Source organism: Lagopus muta, chromosome Z, assembly GCF_023343835.1.
Source record: "Lagopus muta isolate bLagMut1 chromosome Z, bLagMut1 primary, whole genome shotgun sequence".
In the NCBI taxonomy this organism is placed as follows: Eukaryota; Metazoa; Chordata; class Aves; order Galliformes; family Phasianidae; genus Lagopus; species Lagopus muta.
Window position 1 is genome coordinate 8,491,027 of NC_064472.1, and position 18,368 is coordinate 8,509,394.

Here is an 18,368-nt window from a genome sequence, read left to right on the forward strand (position 1 = left end):
AGCTACTCAATCAATGATCTCCTGCAATGACAGGGTTGGGAAAAGGCTGTAGGACATAGTCTCATGATGGCATGACTACCATACATGTGCAACGAGTCCAGATTGTATTGCTAAGGAAGTAGAGTGACAAGAGCACGAGGAAGAAGCATGAGGAAAAGATCAACATCAGCTTAGCATGAATTCAATGCACTTCCCTCAAATGAAGACTTGTCTAAATAACCTCACAACTTTATTACTGCTTGGAAAGGGCAAGGAGTTTACAAGAGTCAAAAGTTCTTAACAAAAAGTGCTGATTACTCCATGTCTGTACTGCCCCAAGATAATAATGCTGAACCTCATCTTATGGATGCTGGGAGGATTATGGTCTCATCTTAACTTATCCTATACTAAATAGGAAGAATATTCATGGCCAGGAATAGATCTCGATCACTGGTCGAACGCCACAGTAGATAAAAGTTGTACTATCTGTATGCTCTCGTGTAGTTCCATGAAAATAAGATTGCTGGGAGTGCCCAGCAGTCAGTGCAAGTACCAGCAAAACCCAACACACACACTTCTGTCATCTACAGCTCTTCCATTCCCAAAGCTAAGGGAAGAGGCAACTGTGTATTCTTAACCACCTCATTTATAGGTGGTTACTTATAACCAACTAAGCAGCTGCTTGAAATTGCTATTCTGCAATCCACTCGGTAAACCTGTAATTAAGGAAGAACACACCCTAGAGCTACAGAAATTAATCATTTCTCATCATGAGATTAAAACCAAACCTAATCTTAAAGATTAGTATTTTTAAGCAACTGTTATAAAAAGAAAGATAGAGGGAAAAACAAATAGAACAGTTGCTACAAGAACAGACATTGTTTTGGGAGAAAGAAGTGACCAGTTTTCAAAAGACAGAGACGAAAAGGTTGGTCACGTATCCAGGGCACCTCTAAGAAGATGCGGTTCTGGCAATGAACAGTGTATGCTTTTCACTAGCAGAGCACGTGTCAGTCACGAATGTTAAGTAATACCATTAAGAAAATCTTCTAACCTCATAATATCAACCTTTGTTATTAGTCTAGTGTTTCTGTTTAGCAGATAACATTTTACATTTTCTTACTAATAATATCTTAACCTAATAATATCTTAACCTTAATAATGATGATTATTCCAGCATTCATAAAAAATCTGCCAAGTATATCCAATAAACATCCTTGTCCCCATCAGTTCTTCACAAATATTCACTTCTGAGGCAACAAGTGCCCTTACACAGAAACTTCAGAAGGAATTATCTGTACTCCCAAATTTATTTATTTATTTATTTTTTTAAAAAAAAACTTACCAGTCACACTAAACATCAGAGAATATTAACTGGCTTCTATTCAGGATTTCTTTTTTCATACTGCAAAGGTAATCTCCAGAATACTAAAAAAGGGAAAAGAACAAAAAACAGCAAAGCCTGCCTTGTTTCACTGCTGACAGAGGACAAAAGTCACCAGTGATTCTGGACAGCCAAACAGTGCAGCATCCTAAAGATCAGAGGACTCTGCCTGATGTTTCAGCCATAAATTTTCCACAGAGTCACTGTTCTCATCTGCTGCCATTCTGCTAGAAGAACACGATTTTAGATAGCAATTTGGTAGATTTCCACACACAAGAAAGAATACAGTTTTGCTGCCTGTCCTAACTATTTACAAACCCCAGGTTTACAAAGACTTGCCAGATGCACTACTTATCTGCACTTAGCATCAACTGTAACAAAGCTTTAAGAAATAAAGAGACCCAGAAAGAATAACTGCATGTTACTTCCCCCTAGGCAATCCTGCTATATTATACTGAAGGCCAGAACACAGTTGTTGACATGGACTCAAAAGAAAAGAAGCCTGTGTTTGCCCACATATAAATGTACTTTACAGACAACAGGAATCCTCTTAAAGAAGCAGCGATCAATGGGCATCCCATAAGGAAGGGACAACAGCAATTCACTTTTGAAATACAGTTGTATAGTTTCTGCCAAGAAATATTTAAAGAAAGGTCCCTTCCTGATATTGTAGCACCTGAAGGGAAAGTTTATGCAAGTTCTTGCTGTCTTCCACAGAAAGATTTCATTTCTCATCCTCTTTCTCAGAAATGACTTTTCTGAAGCTAACCCTCTCTAAATACCACAAAAGTCAAAGAGATAACCTCTTCCATCACTGCCCATGCTACATCTCATCCTGAACTGTCAACCTAATCACCATCTTGGGTTGGGAAGACAACAGAGGTTCCTGACACTGGCCCAGCCACACACATACCCTACTTCCTCATCATGTGGAAGGAAAGAAACACCTTTATTTCCAGCTACTCAGGTTCTCCTATTTCTAGCCTATAGAAATATAATATTGGCCCAGTCAGTAAACACTACAGACACAGTTTACTCCATCGCTCCTATATTCAGTGGTGAAGAACCAACAGTTTTTGCAAATCTCTTCATCTGTTTCTCTGGGTTCACTCCCCACCAAAGAGTAAAATAAATGAATAAACAAATAAACAGAAGGATCAGATCAGTTAATGAAGATAAAAAGTAAAAATCCATGTCATTTTCCCTTCCAAAGTCTCCTAACTGACATCTAACGAAAGGGAACTACAGCATCTTCTACTTCCAACAAAGAATCTGATAGCAGAACAATATTATGGCCCAGTCACTCCCTGCAACAAACACTCAGATCGAATGATACTCTGCATTACCTACATGGAGACTTGTTAAAAAAACAAACAAACAAACAAACAAACAAACTAGTACTTCACAAAAGGAAAACTTACTGTACCTGAAAAACTAAACTAGCAGGTTTTTCAGGGTTGAAATTCATTACCTTCTGCGGACAGAACTAACACAAGCCTTGCCAAAGTCATAAATAAACCAGGGACAGCTGCACAGAGTTTGGGACAAAATCTCCAAACCAAAATTTCAGTTTTACTGTGGAATTTCACTTGATGGGGATTTGGCTTTTCCATCTGTAGTGATAGTGAGGGCACAACCCAAATCCTTTATTCCACTATAATCAAGTTTCACCTTGCATCTAATACCATGCAAGTACCAGCAATCCCCAAGAATGGCAGCCCTGCTCCCTGGCTCCCAAGCACCTAACATAGCTTCAGTCCGACTAACGATCCTGCAGCTGCAGAGCAAGTCCCTTCAGTAAGCTGATCCAACAGCAAACTAAACCCCCTAACACAAAACAGCAAGTCATTTGAAAAAGCTTATCCAATGGGAAACTATGTGGCTATACACTGTATCCAACACAAGGGATAGGGATGGTGTTCATGAGGAAAGGAGGAACATGCACTTCAGCAGCCACCTGGCATTATCAAAAATCACATTATGTTTTGTCTTTGCAGGATTCGGTACAGCAAGACTTTATACTGATCAGGCCCTCTGCACGTAACAACAATAAAAATCACTTAAAGCCCTACAGGAAAAAAAAAAAAAGCAACCAACCTTCCCAGGAAAGGACTCTGCCAGAAGAGTGACCCTGAATATATCACTATGTCAAAGCATACACAGTCTTTTGATCACCAGTAAGAGAACAGGGACTTTGATCTTTGATGAGAAATGCTTCTTCATGTCAAGGTACCCCGATGTCTGCAAGCAATTTGTAAAGAATAACCTTTCAAATACTTGGGATTTCTTCTATCCAAGCAAGAAAGAAGGATACAATCAACCAACATGAGGACAGTTTACCCAACATAGAATACATTAGTCTAGAATTCACTTCTTTCTCCAAAGTGCAGAAGTATCTTTCGGCATTCAGTCTTGGGCATTAATTGTAGAGACTCAAACTTAAAGGAATTTGACTGGCAAGAGAAATCCTTCAAGATTTTGTACACCAACTTAACCTTCACAGGACTAATGCACTCAGCGTCCATCCTTAACCCATCAAAAGCACCACCTTGAAAGGGCTGCTCCTCTTCCAGTTCGTTATCTCTCTGCATTCCCTCAAAGGGGAGGAGAAAAGCAAGACAGATGCGTCTGGAAAGACAGTGCCAGATGACTTGGAAGTTCTTTCACCAAAAAACTCACATGGCAAAGTCTCCCCTTACTGCTAACTAGTAATTTGTACAGTTTTCTGTTTCAGCTGAGTTGAGCAGGGGGGTCATTAAGACACCTGGGTCAGTTCAGAGCACATGAATATATTACAACAGTTTAAGCAAGGGCTACATCAATATATTTGTATATTTTTATGTATACACACACACAGATGAGGAAACATCTGTAGAGTAAAAACCAGACAAGAAAGATGTTACCCTCAAAGAAAACACAGAAAGATGATCCTAGGTCACACTTGCAATACCACAAGGAAAAAAGTATTTAAGTAGCCAAAGCATCTTGCATACAACAGACTTACACCACTAAAGCTGCACTGTGGTGTCTTCCCATCCTGTGACTGACATCTCAAAGCCACTATTACCCACACATCTAGTACCAGCGTCAGCAGGAACTTTCAGAACCATTTAAGCATGGGCTACATCAGTACATACAGCATTAGCTACAAGCAAACATCAGGGACGTCAGGCTTGCATTTGCCACAGAATCACAGAATGACCAGGGTTGGAAGGGATCTCAAGGATCATGAATCTCCAACCCCCAGCCGCAGCAGGGCCACCAGCCTCCACATTCAATATTAGATCGAGCTGTCTGGGCCCCATCCAGTCTGGCCCTGAACACCTACAGGGATGGCAATCCATAACCTCCCTGGGCAGCCTGTTCCAGCACCTCACCACTCTCTCTGCAAAGAACATTGTCAATATCACTAGCTGTAAGGCACAACCATCAAAAGCAAATACATTCAGTGCATCACTGACCTATCAGTTACTGCAATTACAACAAAGTCAGCCACACTCAGAATTTGAGTAATTCATTCAACAGAAAACCAAATGCTAGTTGTTAAAACACACACAAAAATAACTTACTATGAAAAGTAATCACATTAAAAACTGATTCCAAATCTACCAAAATATGATGAACTGCTGGGGTGGGAAGAGGAGCATGTTGGAACAGGTACTTAGTACTGTCAGCTTTGCCTACTGAACAGCAGAAACATATTTCAGCTACTTGCTCTGATGCAGCTATCTGTATCTGAGCAGCCTCTAACTGGGGTTATCCAGTTCAAACACTGAAAGAAGCCCACAAAGAACATAGCAATTGGAACCCAGATACTCCAAATGAGAGAAAGAAATAGCTAGCACAAGCTTGAAGACAGGACAATATCCAAAGCAGAGCATTTCCTTTGACAAAGGACCTTACAAAGAAGGTGGCACGCAAGAAAAGCACTCAGTGTAGGATTTCATACTGCCAGCGACCCACGGCGCACCCCTGCTGTCCCTGCCCCCTCCAGCTCACTCCTGCATTGCTGAAACACGCTCTCCTCAAACAGCTTCCAAAGGAATGCTCTGAATAGAAACAGATACGAGCAACAGGAGTAAAAATAGCCAAGTAAGAGCTGAGACATTTATGATGTCCTCAAACTTGCAGGAATGCGCTCAATTGCCTCAAAAAAAGGGCACACAGTTAATTCATAATACCATTGACAGTGAGGAACAAAGTAGAAAGCGTCATTGTAAAAAAAGGTTGGAAGAGGAGGGGATAATTAAGGCTTGCAACAGCATCTCAGATCACATTACTACACTCAATACAAAAAGCAGTTACAATCCACAAGTGATATGAAGGCAAATACACTAAATAACCACTAGGTTGTACCTGTGAGATACGTTGAAAGCTCAAGACAGCAAATTTCTGAGTCTAGCTGAAGAGTTTTGGTAGCAACAGCAAAGGCCTGTAATACCGTTCCTACACCTTCACACAACCCTGCTTCCTGAGCTGGGTACCTGGGGTACAGCAGGGAGACCAATACTTGGCAAACAGATGCTTATTCAAAAAAGAAAACAAACAAAACCAGAAGTCCTGGGAGGGGGGAAGATTTTTAAATAAAGCAGAATATTCCAGTGTATCTTTCTGCAATTTCCCCCAACACCATGGTACTTCCTGAGGTTCATCTCAAGAGAGGAATCTATCACAGTAAAACCACTTTTTTCAGCAAGTTATACCACTGAATAAAAAGTTCCCAAACAAGCAAGGTTCTATGGCAGTGTTACAGGCTTACTTCCTTAACAATCTAGTGCTCTTACTATGCAGAAAATATTGATGAAAACTCACAGCCACTTGGTTCAGTTTACTTTTCCAAAAGTAAGAAACAGAGCCTTTTTCTCAAACTTTCTATCAGGTGCTCAGACATGAGCAGTCCCAGAAACAAAACAGACTTGAAAATCACACAAAAACCATTTTCAATTCTTTGCCCGTTCTGGATTGCTCCTTCCATAGTGAAGAGCAGTGTTAGAGTTCAATCAAAATGATACCAAACTATGGAAGGATGCAGGATTAACAGCCTTCCCAACTTCCAACATACCAGAGAGGAACGTGCAAACAGAACTGTCCTCCGAACAGAATTCAAACCTAAATAGGACTCAAGTCATCCAGACCTGTTCCTGTGCAGTCAGTATTAAAATATCAAAATGAAATTTCTCTCTAGTGAGCTCTTCTTTAAACAAGATAACCAAAGAGATGAGCCATTTAGACAGCATGTCAAATTACCTAAGTTTTATTACATTTATTTTCTCTCCAATATAAGTAGGGAGAAAAAAAAAAAAATACTCACCTTCTTTTAGACCCACTCTCGCTGTTGCAGCCCTCCACCTTCACCTTATTCTACAAGTCCTGTCCACCACCTTCTGTCAGCAATGGGAGCTCTCACACTATATATCTTCCAGAGGCAGCGTAGCTTATAATACAATAGAACAATGTGTACAGATTTGTTTTGCAAAATATGCACTTTCTTCTTCCAAACCATCCGCTCGATAACTAGACTATTATAAACATTGATTGCACATAAGTTTATCTGCTAGTTTTTCTATTGCTTACATTCCATTTTAAATATGTCCTTGTATTCTGGAAGGTCATGTATTCCTATGCTAAACTAAACTACCAGTCTCCAATTCCACAAACTTTTCACTGCACAACGCAACATCAAAAAGTCTAAATAGGAACTCTGTTTTCTAAAACATTCTATGATATCAGTCATTTGTCTATTCCACCAACCACCTAAAGGACCAGGAACTTTGCTGCAAGATCACTTGTGGAAAAAAAAGGTACTTGCACTCTTCACATCTTAGTCTCTGAACCAGCTTATTTATATTAATTGCAGCATCTCAACCTCAGCACACATGAATTTTGAGGCTGTGTGTGGAATACACATTCTCTTAATTGCAGCATAAAACTAGCAACAGCACTAAATAACACAGGTATCAGCTTCAGACATTATACTGTACCTATAAAAATGTCACTGAACAAATGCTTTGGCAATTACAGTCTTTAAAGCCATTTCAGTGTATATGTTGTAAACATCAATTTCCCCCCAGCAAAACAACAGAGTGTATATACATGACAGTTAAGCAAGGGACGAGCAAGGGATAAGAAAGACAAAATATCACAAGCTTTAGAAGTTGCATTATTGGACTAAGAACTTTCTGATCACAATAACAACTTCCAGTTGTTTGCAGAACATTATGTGGAAAGTCAAGTCCAAGAGGGACTTGCTGTAAAGGCCACGATGACACTGTAAATAAAGGAAGAAAGCAAACGCAAGCAAGCTTTAAATGCAAAACATTTTAAATGTGTTCTCAATTTAACACACCGAGGCTGTTTTCATGTTTAGTGAAGTATGCTGCCCGAAACACGGCTTTTAAAAACTGGCAAAAACAACCTGATACACTGGCATAAGGTAAAGATAACAATGTAATTAAGAAGAAAAAAAAACACCCCTCATCATTTTACATGCCTTGCCCAATAAAAGCAAAATCCTTCATACAGAATACTGACAGAAAATAGGGCAGCATCACCAAAGGCTGGTGAATTATTAGAAGCAGGTCAATGGCTAAAAAACACTCCGTGTGCCTCCTTCCAGACACTGATACACACATATCCACAGGAGTCCGGGCAGGTCTTTACACGTATATGGGTCTTGTAGGTACAGGCACTGCTTTTGTGGTCCCTACATTTTCATGCATCTACAATTTAAAGCACCACACTTGCCAACCCTTCTGCTGCACTCTAAAGCTGCAGGGCAGAAGGCATTAGTGTGACCACAGTTTTGGTAACACACAGAGAACCTTGCCATGCAGTCCTAAGGTTGTGACACCTGTAGTCATGGAGGTTACTGTAAGATCACAGCTACATCCCAGGGATTTCTCTCCACAATCAAACATAAACTCACGGAATGCAATAAAGCAGCTCTCAACACACCACATTTAAACACCACTGAATATGTGGAGCCCCAGACAACAATTTTAAGGAGAAACTTTATTTCCACTTATTTATGAAAGTCCATTTGAACAGATATGAACTCATCCAAGGAAAACACTGTGCTCTGTACAGATTTCCCCCCCCCCGGGGAAAAAGGAAGGAAAAAAGCATGTTTTAATAGATTATCTTGTTCCCAAAGCCAGAGACATAAGGGAACTTCCTTTAAACCATTCTAATTTCTCAAAAGTTATATACACTTCAAAAACAAAAAACTCACAACCATCAGGAGTAAGGCTTTCCATATTAGTTTGATATTATAAGCATTATTTAATATTAATGTTCTAATAATCAGAAACATTTGAGAACAAAGAACTTTGTCCACCTGAATTATTACAATTCCTATTGAATTATAAAAGAAAAACAGAGCTGAAAGAATCCAATGGAATTAGGTGAGCAGAAAAAGCAGAATTAACATGAGGAACCAGAAATCAACAGCATACACTCATATGAATCCACAGAAGGTTGTAATTTTACTTGAGAGGCAACTATAAATAAATGTTTATCTGGGACTCATTTGGCAGTAGAGATTTCAACATGAGTGAAATACAAGTTGTCGCTCAAAAGCTAGGAGGACACTGATGTCAATCTCAAGTTCTTTTGCTGTAAACAAGTATTTATTCGGCCAAATTTTTCTAGAGAAATATCCAACTGCTGTGGAAGATTTAAAAGCTTAAACTCAGAGTTCCTTTTGAAAGAAAAGTCTAATCCTCAGTACCACGAACTACCTTCCATCATCACAATGATGGGTATTTTTACACCACAATTGAATACTTTATCTGTTTTATTACATTCAGTTTCTGTTACAGACAAGTGCAACACTTTCAGTCAGCTTTCAGATCGTTGGAGTCATTATGTTTTGGATTTAAATTCAATTGAAAAAAAAAATTCAAGGCATCTTTAAGATGAGTTTCAGTAAGGATTATTTTTATTTTTATTATTATTCAAAACTTACTCTAAATTGATTAAATCTCCAATTTATATAGTCTTAGGAAAAAAATATACTGATGGGTTCCATCCACAGATTATTAGAAACTTGGGTCACTTTAAAAGTAATACAACTTTTGAATTAAAGGAGTGGAGATGCTGAATAGGTCAATATTTTAACAAAATTTGATACACCTCAGAAGCTGAACTACTTGGAAATTCAATGTTAAACAGGCTGGAATAGCTAAGCCTGCCACTTCTTCCTCACTGCTCTTTTAGGATTTCAAGAAGGCAGAGCTCCCCACCATTCTACCCATAAAATTTCATGACATAAACGTGACAGAATATATCCAAATATACCCAATATATATCCAAAAGTACCTTTGGAAAAAAACAAACTATTGTAAGACTATTTTCAGTCTCTTGGGCATTGCTGTCAGCTGAATCTTTGTAGACTTTATAATAAAATACGTAGAGTTCAGATTCACAATTTAGCAAAAGTGAATCCAAGCTCTGTTTATGTGAGCTGTCTTTACCTGGAAGAGAAATAGAGAAGCTTGAAGTAACAACTTTTAAGGAAATGTAAGGGGCAAGGTGGGGACTAACAGTGTAATTTTAGTGAACAAAATGGATCTCGCCATCACTACAGTGCCAAAAGGCAGCTTATCCCTTTTTCTGCTCAACATTTTTCCCTCAAAAAAGAACAAAGTAAAAATCATGGATAAAAAAAAAAAAAAAAAAAACAGTATTTTCGTTACTCTATTCATATGTAAACTTGTGGGGGAAAAAAGAAGCTAACTCATCAACACTGCACTACATGTGTATGAGAATGCAGAACAGAAAAGCACATGCAGGAATATCAGGAGAAATAAAACTAAACAAACCCTAAGCTTTCCATCTTGCATGACTGCAGCCCTAGCTAACAGAGCAACATCAGTTCTGGACAGAAGCACAGCCACAAGATCAAGCATTTCGCTGCACCGACTGAACAGACACACGGGATGCAGGGAACAGGGACTCTTCATACCTTGTGCTCTCCCCAGCTCCAGGAAAGTGAGCCTCGCTACTTCACCGCTAAATGCACTGCAGCTCAAAGCAGGAGTTCTGTTTGTTTGCAGGAACACAACTAAGGTTCCCCAGCATTAATGACTCCAGATAACTCCAACAAGAAAATCAAAGTAGCAGCCCATTCTAGCAGAACAACAACATCAAGCTCCTACCCCACTCCTGTCCCTCCCCAAAGCTGCCGTGTAATTACCCCAAGCCACATCCTCCTCCTCTGGCTCACACCACCCATCTTGCTGCTCAACATACTGCACGACCTGGGTAGTCAGAGGGAAAAATACTATCCAAAGAACACCCAACCTATCCTAACTTTTCTCTAACAGCAAGCAGTAACTGGAAGGGGCAGAATAGCTGTGTGTCAGCTTTCAGCCAAGCTCTGCTGATAAAAGGAATTACAGCCATAAAACAGTTCCTGATCACCCTGGAGTTCACTGCTCCATCAGGTCCTGATGACAAAAACTACTTCAGCTGCTCAACTCTCCCATTTGTTCTCTGCTACATCCAGTTCCCATCCCAAACAGCAACTTCTAGTTGGCCAGATGGAAAAGCTTTTCCTTAGCACAGTCTGACTCAATCTTCAAAACTTGCTTGTTCTAGCCTGCAAGGTAAGATGTGTCACAGTATGTTTTTAAGCTCAAATTTTGCTTAGATATTAAAATCATACAAAGTTGGATGGTTCTGAGGATCCTTGCACTATGTTTCACTGTAACTTCTAATAAGTAGGTAATTTTATAACTCCAGAAACAATTAGTATGCCATCTATTTATGTTTTAATGGATTTTTATTTTAATGGATTTCTTAACAAAGGAATATATAAAAGTTGAAATTTTTTCTCCTCCCTCACTCTCATGACTCAAGAACTCAGAGCACTCCCCAGAAATCATCACAAACAGCAAGGCATAAGTCATAAATATTTGAGGTAAGTTTCCTAGCAGAAATTAAATCTCACCGGTGTTTCATTTCAGAGGACTGCTCAAAAAGAGCTGTCCCAGCATTTCTCAGATTCAAGGTCCCTAGTCATGAAACAGCTTTAGCCACCTTACTTCGTCTGTGTCTTTATCCACAGTTGCGGAGGTCCTGGGGAGTGGTAAGAGCAGGAAGAACAGGCAGATCTCACTCATTTCTGCTTTACCTAGATTCGCCTAAATCTATAAAGTTCTGTGTTTAGTCTCATTAAAAAAATATTTCCAAAAATCGTTTTATTGAATAGAGCTTTGCAAAATGAACTGCTAAGTACATAGAGGTACAGTAAGAATTCTAACTTTTCATAAACATTACGTGCACATTAAACCATCATTTACAGTCCACGTAATTCCTAGACAGAGCATACATAGGTAGGACGTGGACAGTTTTATCACTCTCAGGCAGTCAAATGCTCAACCTGTCTCCCTCATAAAACTAACAAGTTACAATCCTCAGTTCAGCTAGCACCAAGACACCCAATTATTGCCTATCTTCAAATAAAATAATTATTCAGACTTAAAATATGCACCTTATTTCATTTTCATAGCATTCTTCTATGTGCATATCCAAAACCCGTTCACCTTTCCACCTACGAACAATCAAGAACAACTTGTTATCACCATCCTTCCAAAATTCAATTCATCGTCCATTACTTTCCAAAAGGCACATAAGACCACACGGCCCAAAGGGCTGCAGATTTCTCAAGAAGTTTAACCTAGAGAAGGCAAGGCTCAAGAGTGGGAGCCTTCACCGGTGTCTACAAATGCCTGAAGGCAGGGTGCACACAGGATGGAGTCAAGCTCTTTACTATGGTGACTGCTGTCAGGACACAGAGCAGTGGGCACCAATTGGAACCCAAGAGGCATCTATCTGAACAAGAAGAAATGCTCCTTTACTCTCCAGCTGGCAGAACACTGAAACAGGCTATCCAGAGAATTCTTCAGTCACTCTCCTCTTCATCAGTCTTCCAACATCCGTCTGGACGTGGTTGTGGACAGCCTGCTGCAGCAAGCTGTGCCTGGGGAGGGCTTGGACCAGCTGGCATCAGTCAGCCCCTGCCAACCTCAGCCAGCCTTTGGCCATGTGAAGTAAAAGGGGAAGAAAGTCCTGAAGTTGTGAAACTGTTCTCAAAGATGTCACACAAGCATCAAGCCCTAGCTTCTCTGCTCAGACAGTCCAAAGAAAAGTGAAAGTCTAGTAACTTCAATTGAATCAGACACTGCAAACATCATTAAGACCTCAACCCAGAAACATACACTGCTCCACCAAGAGATGAGACTGCAGACAGTGATATATATGAGTCAACGTATAGCACCACAAGGAGTTTCCTACCTGCAATCACAACAGACAGCTATTCAAGAAAGAAAATATTTTCCTAAGATGCATGGGAAAGTTCCTGGATATGCTGGAACATCAAAAAGCAGCACAGGGTGAGGTTGAGGACATGTATCAGAAGCCACAAACTTTTCTCAAACATTTAAACAACTTCTGCATGCTTATTAACTTGCTTCCACCAAGCTCCTAACACCATTTCAACCTCCTCTAAAGCAAATCTGAGATAGCTGCCTAATAGCACTTCACCCATATTCAAAACACTCAGAAATCCATTCAGTCACTATTGAAAGTAAGAGAAGCACAAGGCTGGAAGTGCTGCACTGCTCCTCAGCATGTTCAGGCACCTGAAGTTAACATCAGTAAGTGAGGCTACTTTTCCATCAGTGTCAGAATAGATCATGCCTGAAGAATAGGAGCGTGAAAGTTGAAATAAAAGCCCCCAACCAAAGCATGGACCAGAGCTTCCCAAATACAGTACACTACATGCTCTATGTGTACAGTCCTGCAGTGTTTGGCATCAGGATTCCTTTTGGATTCACACTGCTAAAACAGTATCTACAAAAACAGAAACTTTTTAAAATCAAGGAAAAACGAAAATGCAAGATTTCAAATAAGGAAAAAAAAAAAATCCACAATTAACTCCTACTATAGGAAACAAAGACAATGTGATAAGAAATATTACAGGCCCAGTATTTACCATAAAACAGCCACGACTCCAGTAGTATTTCAAACCAAATGGAAAACAAGGAAAAGCTTTAAAAAAACCACATGCTCCATTCTACATTATATCAACCATTCTCAAAATACTTAACAACAGTATACTTATGTATACTGTATGACAGTATACTTAGCAGTAGCAAAAAAAATAATAAATAGTTTTCTCTGCTTAAGATGAATCTCAATACGGTCTCTAAAGAATAATTCTCCAACTATCTACTTCTAGGAACAATACTGTAGTCATAGGAAACACAGCTAAAGTATTCAACGCGAAGCCACAGCAGAACTGTAGGACCTCCTTCCTGTGCAGCAAACCATTAGGAATATTAAGAAATGTGGATAATAGGCACAGAATTCAAGTTTTACATCTTACAGGGCTGCCTATCATAGGAAGAAGGACTTCTTTTCCATTAATCTAGGTTAAAGAAGGGCAAATCTGATGGCTGAGATCTGCACATAACTTGAAATTCAAATACTAAATGATTCTTCTGAATTGGCACCTTCTGCAGATCTGGAATAAACTGCGTTTCCTATATGATAAAGCAAGAAAAAAAAAATCCATAATGTTCACCACACAAGTACTACATAGGGCAAGCCTCAGGTCTTGAGAAAGACTGAAGTTCTCCGAGCATGGGAAACATTTCATTGTTTTTAATGCAAAAAATACTAGAACTAAACAGGTCAGAGACTCCTCCATGCTCATCTGCGGGAAGAATTGATTTCAACAAGCTGGGGAGGGAGGAGGAGAACATCTGGCAAGTTTATCTTCCAAAGAAGATGAAACGAAGAAGTGTTCACAAAGATTGCCAGACAAAAGAATTTCCAGGGAACTCAGAGTTAGAAAGAGCTCCATTCAAGGGAGCTGTGCAAAGCTGTTCATATAACCTATCCTGCCAGTTTTACAATCTCCAGAGAACATCAATAAAACAACACACTCAGCGAAAGAGTTACGATGCAGTAAAAGCAAGCTGAGCAAGCGATGAGATCTCAGGCATCAGATCGTATCACCTTTAATCTGTCTTAAGTCACCGCTCACTCTTCAGAGTATTGAGAAGTCATGGGGGAGAAGAGCTGCAGGTAACTTGTGAAACAGATTGGAAGAGTCCCTGGATGGACCGGGAACCCTGAGAGATGGCAAAAGTTGAAGAGCACAACTTCCATGTTAGAGTAGCACAGGGAAAACCTTTGTACAATTTTTGGACGATATAAGCCTTAAGTAGTTGAAAGGAGCTATTTCACAGGAACACAGAATGGCCAGGGTTGGAAGGGACCTCAAAGATCATGAATCTCCAACCCCCCTGCCACAGACAGTGCCACCACCCTCCCCATTTAATGCTAGACCAGGCTGCCCAGGGCCCCATTCAGTCTGGCCTTGAACACCTGCAGGGACGGGGCATCCACAGCCTCTCTGGGCAGCTGTTCGAGCACCTCACCACTCTCTCTGTAAAGAACCTCCCCTTGACATCCAACCTCAGTCTTCCCTCCCTCAATTTAAAACCATTTCCCCTTGTCCTGCAGTTATCTACCCTTTCAAAAGTTGATCCCCTCCTGTTTGTAGGCTCCCTGTAGGTACTGAAAGGCTGCAATGAGGTCACCCTGCAGCCTTCTTTTCTCCAGGCTGAACAAGCCCAGCTCCCTCAGCCTGTCTTCATAGGGGAGGTGCTGCAGCCCCCAGTCATCTTTGTGGCTCTCCTCTGGACCCTCTCCAACAGCTGTCTTTGTCTATTTCAAAAGCTTTCATCCCAACTCTCAGTTTAATGAACATAACCTGTTCATGGAAGCTGTATGAAAAACAGCACAAGTCCAAGCCAAGTCTCTGAGAAGCAAACAGGACACAAGGGTCTACAAGCCAGCAGACTGTACCAGGGACAGAAAGAAACAAAATAAATAAAATGTTAAGATCCAGCAGACCACCAACATTGAAGTCAAGTTATTACTTGTATTTCCTCGCACCTTCTGCTCAACAGAAGTACACAAATGTAACACAAAGTGTCTTTGAATCTGGCTGTTTGTAAAGGGGACAAGTCACTCAGCTTCCCTCTTACCAAGGTCGTACAAGGCTGCTGCAAACAGAGCACAGCTTTTCTGAGAGCTGCTCCTGGGCTTCTACTTAACATGAAACAAAGATAAGATCATCCATATCTGTATTCTTTCTTATCCTTTCACATGTCCAAGTACCGGTACCAACCACAACTGAAATTACAAGTAAACATTACTATTAGTACCAGTTATTAACATGATATCAATATTCCACTATACAAGCATTTCTCAAGTACTATTAAACAGCACATCATCCTGCTGTGATCACTATCACTAGAGGGACACCAGCAACAAACATAAAACATACCAAAAAACGGTGCCTGATTAGGAAAACATCGCATAGAAGCACATGGAAGAAAAAATAAAACAACACATCTACCCCTACAATCTCAAAAGTATAACAAAACAAAAACAGAAAGACCAGGTTACAGTGACCAACAAGATTTTGTTGTTGGGGTTCTCCTTGGCTTACCCTATACTTTGGTGGTAAATCTGCACTTCTAATCTTGAACAGTGAAGCCCTTTTGCAAGCTCAGGAGCTTTCCTGAGGACTAGTCAAAACAACAGAAGTGGAACAGATCAAGGTTCTGAATTTCAGTGCCTTTTTTTGTTGTTGTTGTTGCTGTTTTATTATTACGAACACTTTTTAAAATCAGTATGCTGATAAAATCGTAGCCAGAACAAAAGAGAACAGAGCATTCCTATTCCTCCCTCCCTCTTCCAAGTTACCAAGACTGTTTAGGTTATAAACAAAAAGCATGCCCATTTTCCAGACTATACATCAAAATCAGTTCCCACCAGTTAATCCAGTTTCTCCATGTAACACTCCTGGAGTCCCAAAACATCATTAATGCTGCAAAATGATTTAGCCTACCTTGCTTTACAGTTACCTAGCATAGAGTTAAAAATAAATTCTTTAAGCAAGTTATTTCAAACCACCACAGAGAGATCAAACTCAAGTATAAGCAGTGAGTCACTCAGATAAAAATGCAAGCCCAGATTCCATCACAGATCACAATATATCCGAGACAATTCCTAAAAGGGCCTGGTAAATATTTAAAAAACAAGCAAACAAAAAAAGGTTTCCAAAGGCTTAGCTGATGCTGTTCTCTGTGAAGAGCTCCATTTTCAATGGAAAGTGCTGCTCTAGGCCTGCACATCCTCCCCCTCCCTCTGCTTCACTCACAGCTCCAGTTTCTCTCCTTGAAAAAAAAGCCACACACACCAGGACAGCCCCTCCATTTCAGCAGCGACTGCCACCCCAGAGGGCACTGCTTTGATATGCTGCTTTATTGTAAGTCTCTATCCCTCACTTAAACTGAGCCAACTAGGGCTCGATCACGGCTCCATGCTTGGCTCTTGTCAGCTTCCCACACGTAGCTCAACACAAAGCCACAACTTTCACAAAAGTTCCTCCCAACACGACTGAGAGGACCGTGAGCACTCAGCCTTCGCACACCTGCAAAAGGCTGCAAGCCACAGCACCTGAGCGACCCTAAGGTGGCACCAAGTAGCACTGTGGGCATCGCAGCACACCCTCCTGCATCCACTGCATCTCAGAGTTCGGATCCAGCGTGACTTCAAGGCGCACCAGATCCCGCTCTACACCCAGCTCCTTCCAGAAGGGTTTCTCCCGGTTCACTATCCCGCTGTCATTTCCTTCAGCAACAACAGCAAACAACTTTATTATTATTATTATCACTGAACACACCACGATCAAGCTCTCAAGCTCCCTGGCAAAGCCCTGCCGGGCTTCCCACACAGCCCCAGGCTGACAGAGGCCGGGTAACACGGAGCCCCGTCCCCACATGACGGGCCGGTCCCTGACCCGGCGCAACCCCATCCACGTAAAGGCGCGGAAGCGCAGCCCGGCACGGTGCTCAGACAGGAGACGTCCAGCCCTGCTCCCCACATACAGCTGAGGACGCGGCCGCCCCCCACCCTAACCTCGGGTCGGGCCGGCCCCGAGGAAGGCGGGAAGCAGCGTACCTCAGGGCCGGACCGCCGCCTCCCCGCGGCCCCGTACCGGGGGGCAGGCCGCAGCTCCGGGAGCGGCAGGGCGGCGCGGAGCGGAGGGCGCCGGCAAAAGTAGGGCAGAGCCGACCGGGCCTCGTCTCCCCCCCCGCCGGCAGCGCTGACGGAAGACGGCCGGACCCGGCCGCCCCCGGACAAAAGCGGCCGTTGGGCCTCGGCGCCGCGAGGGCGAAGAGAGAGAGGTGGGAGAGGAAGGGGGGGGGGGGGGGCAGGAAGGGGGAGACGCGCGACGGCCGCCCCAGAACGCCGAGGGTTAAGGGGGGGGGGGGGGAGGGCGGCGGGCCCACAATCCCCCACGCGAAGCGGGGGGCCGAGGGGAAACGGGGGAGGGCAGCGCGGCACCCCGCGCCCCACGGCGCTGCCCCCGCTCCGTACCTGCCCAATGCGCTCACAAAGCAGCGGCGGCGGCGGCGCCCACCCGCGTCACGTGACCGCCCCTCGCGCCGCTCCCTCCTCCTCGCCTCCACGCGCGCGCGAGGCCGCTCCCCCGCCACGTGACGCGACGCCGCACGCGCGCTCGCCAGCCCGCACGCGCGCTCGCCCGCTGGCTCCTCGTTCCCTCCCCGCCCCCTCCCTCTTCGCGCCGCGGCCGCGCCTCGCTCCTCACGCACCACCAGCGCGCGCCCATCCGCCGTCCCTTCCGCCTACCCCCGGCACCACGTGAGCAGGGCGAGGGAGCCCGGCCCTTTCCCCTTCACGTGACCGGAGCTCCGCCTCCCCGCTCGCCGGAAGCGGGCGACCGGGCCCGCCCACCGGAGCTGAGGGGCGGGCGGGGCGGGGCGGTGCTGCGGGCGTCCGGCGTTGGGCTCAGCTGGGCGGTGTGTTTAAACTACTTGCGGTTTTGTTGAACCTGGCTTCCTCTCCTCCAGACTAAGCAGTCTCGGATCCTTAAGCCGCCCCCCACACGATTCGT

At 42.7% G+C, this 18,368-nt stretch overlaps 1 protein-coding gene across 3 annotated transcripts in view; it reads right to left on the minus strand.

The window, feature by feature from the left end:
* UBAP2 (ubiquitin associated protein 2) overlaps positions 1-18,164 on the minus strand; it is a 112,129-nt gene extending 93,965 nt beyond the window's left edge. Inside the window, exon 1 of one of the 3 annotated variants that reach the window (XM_048932372.1) lies at positions 18,067-18,164. The gene's annotated coding sequence lies outside the window, so the exon portion shown is untranslated. Of the gene's footprint in view, positions 1-6,674; positions 6,984-17,830; positions 17,940-18,066 lie in introns of those variants that run through there. The other 2 variants (XM_048932371.1, XM_048932370.1) reach the window with 2 other exon arrangements.
* Positions 18,165-18,368: the final 204 nt, after the last annotated feature.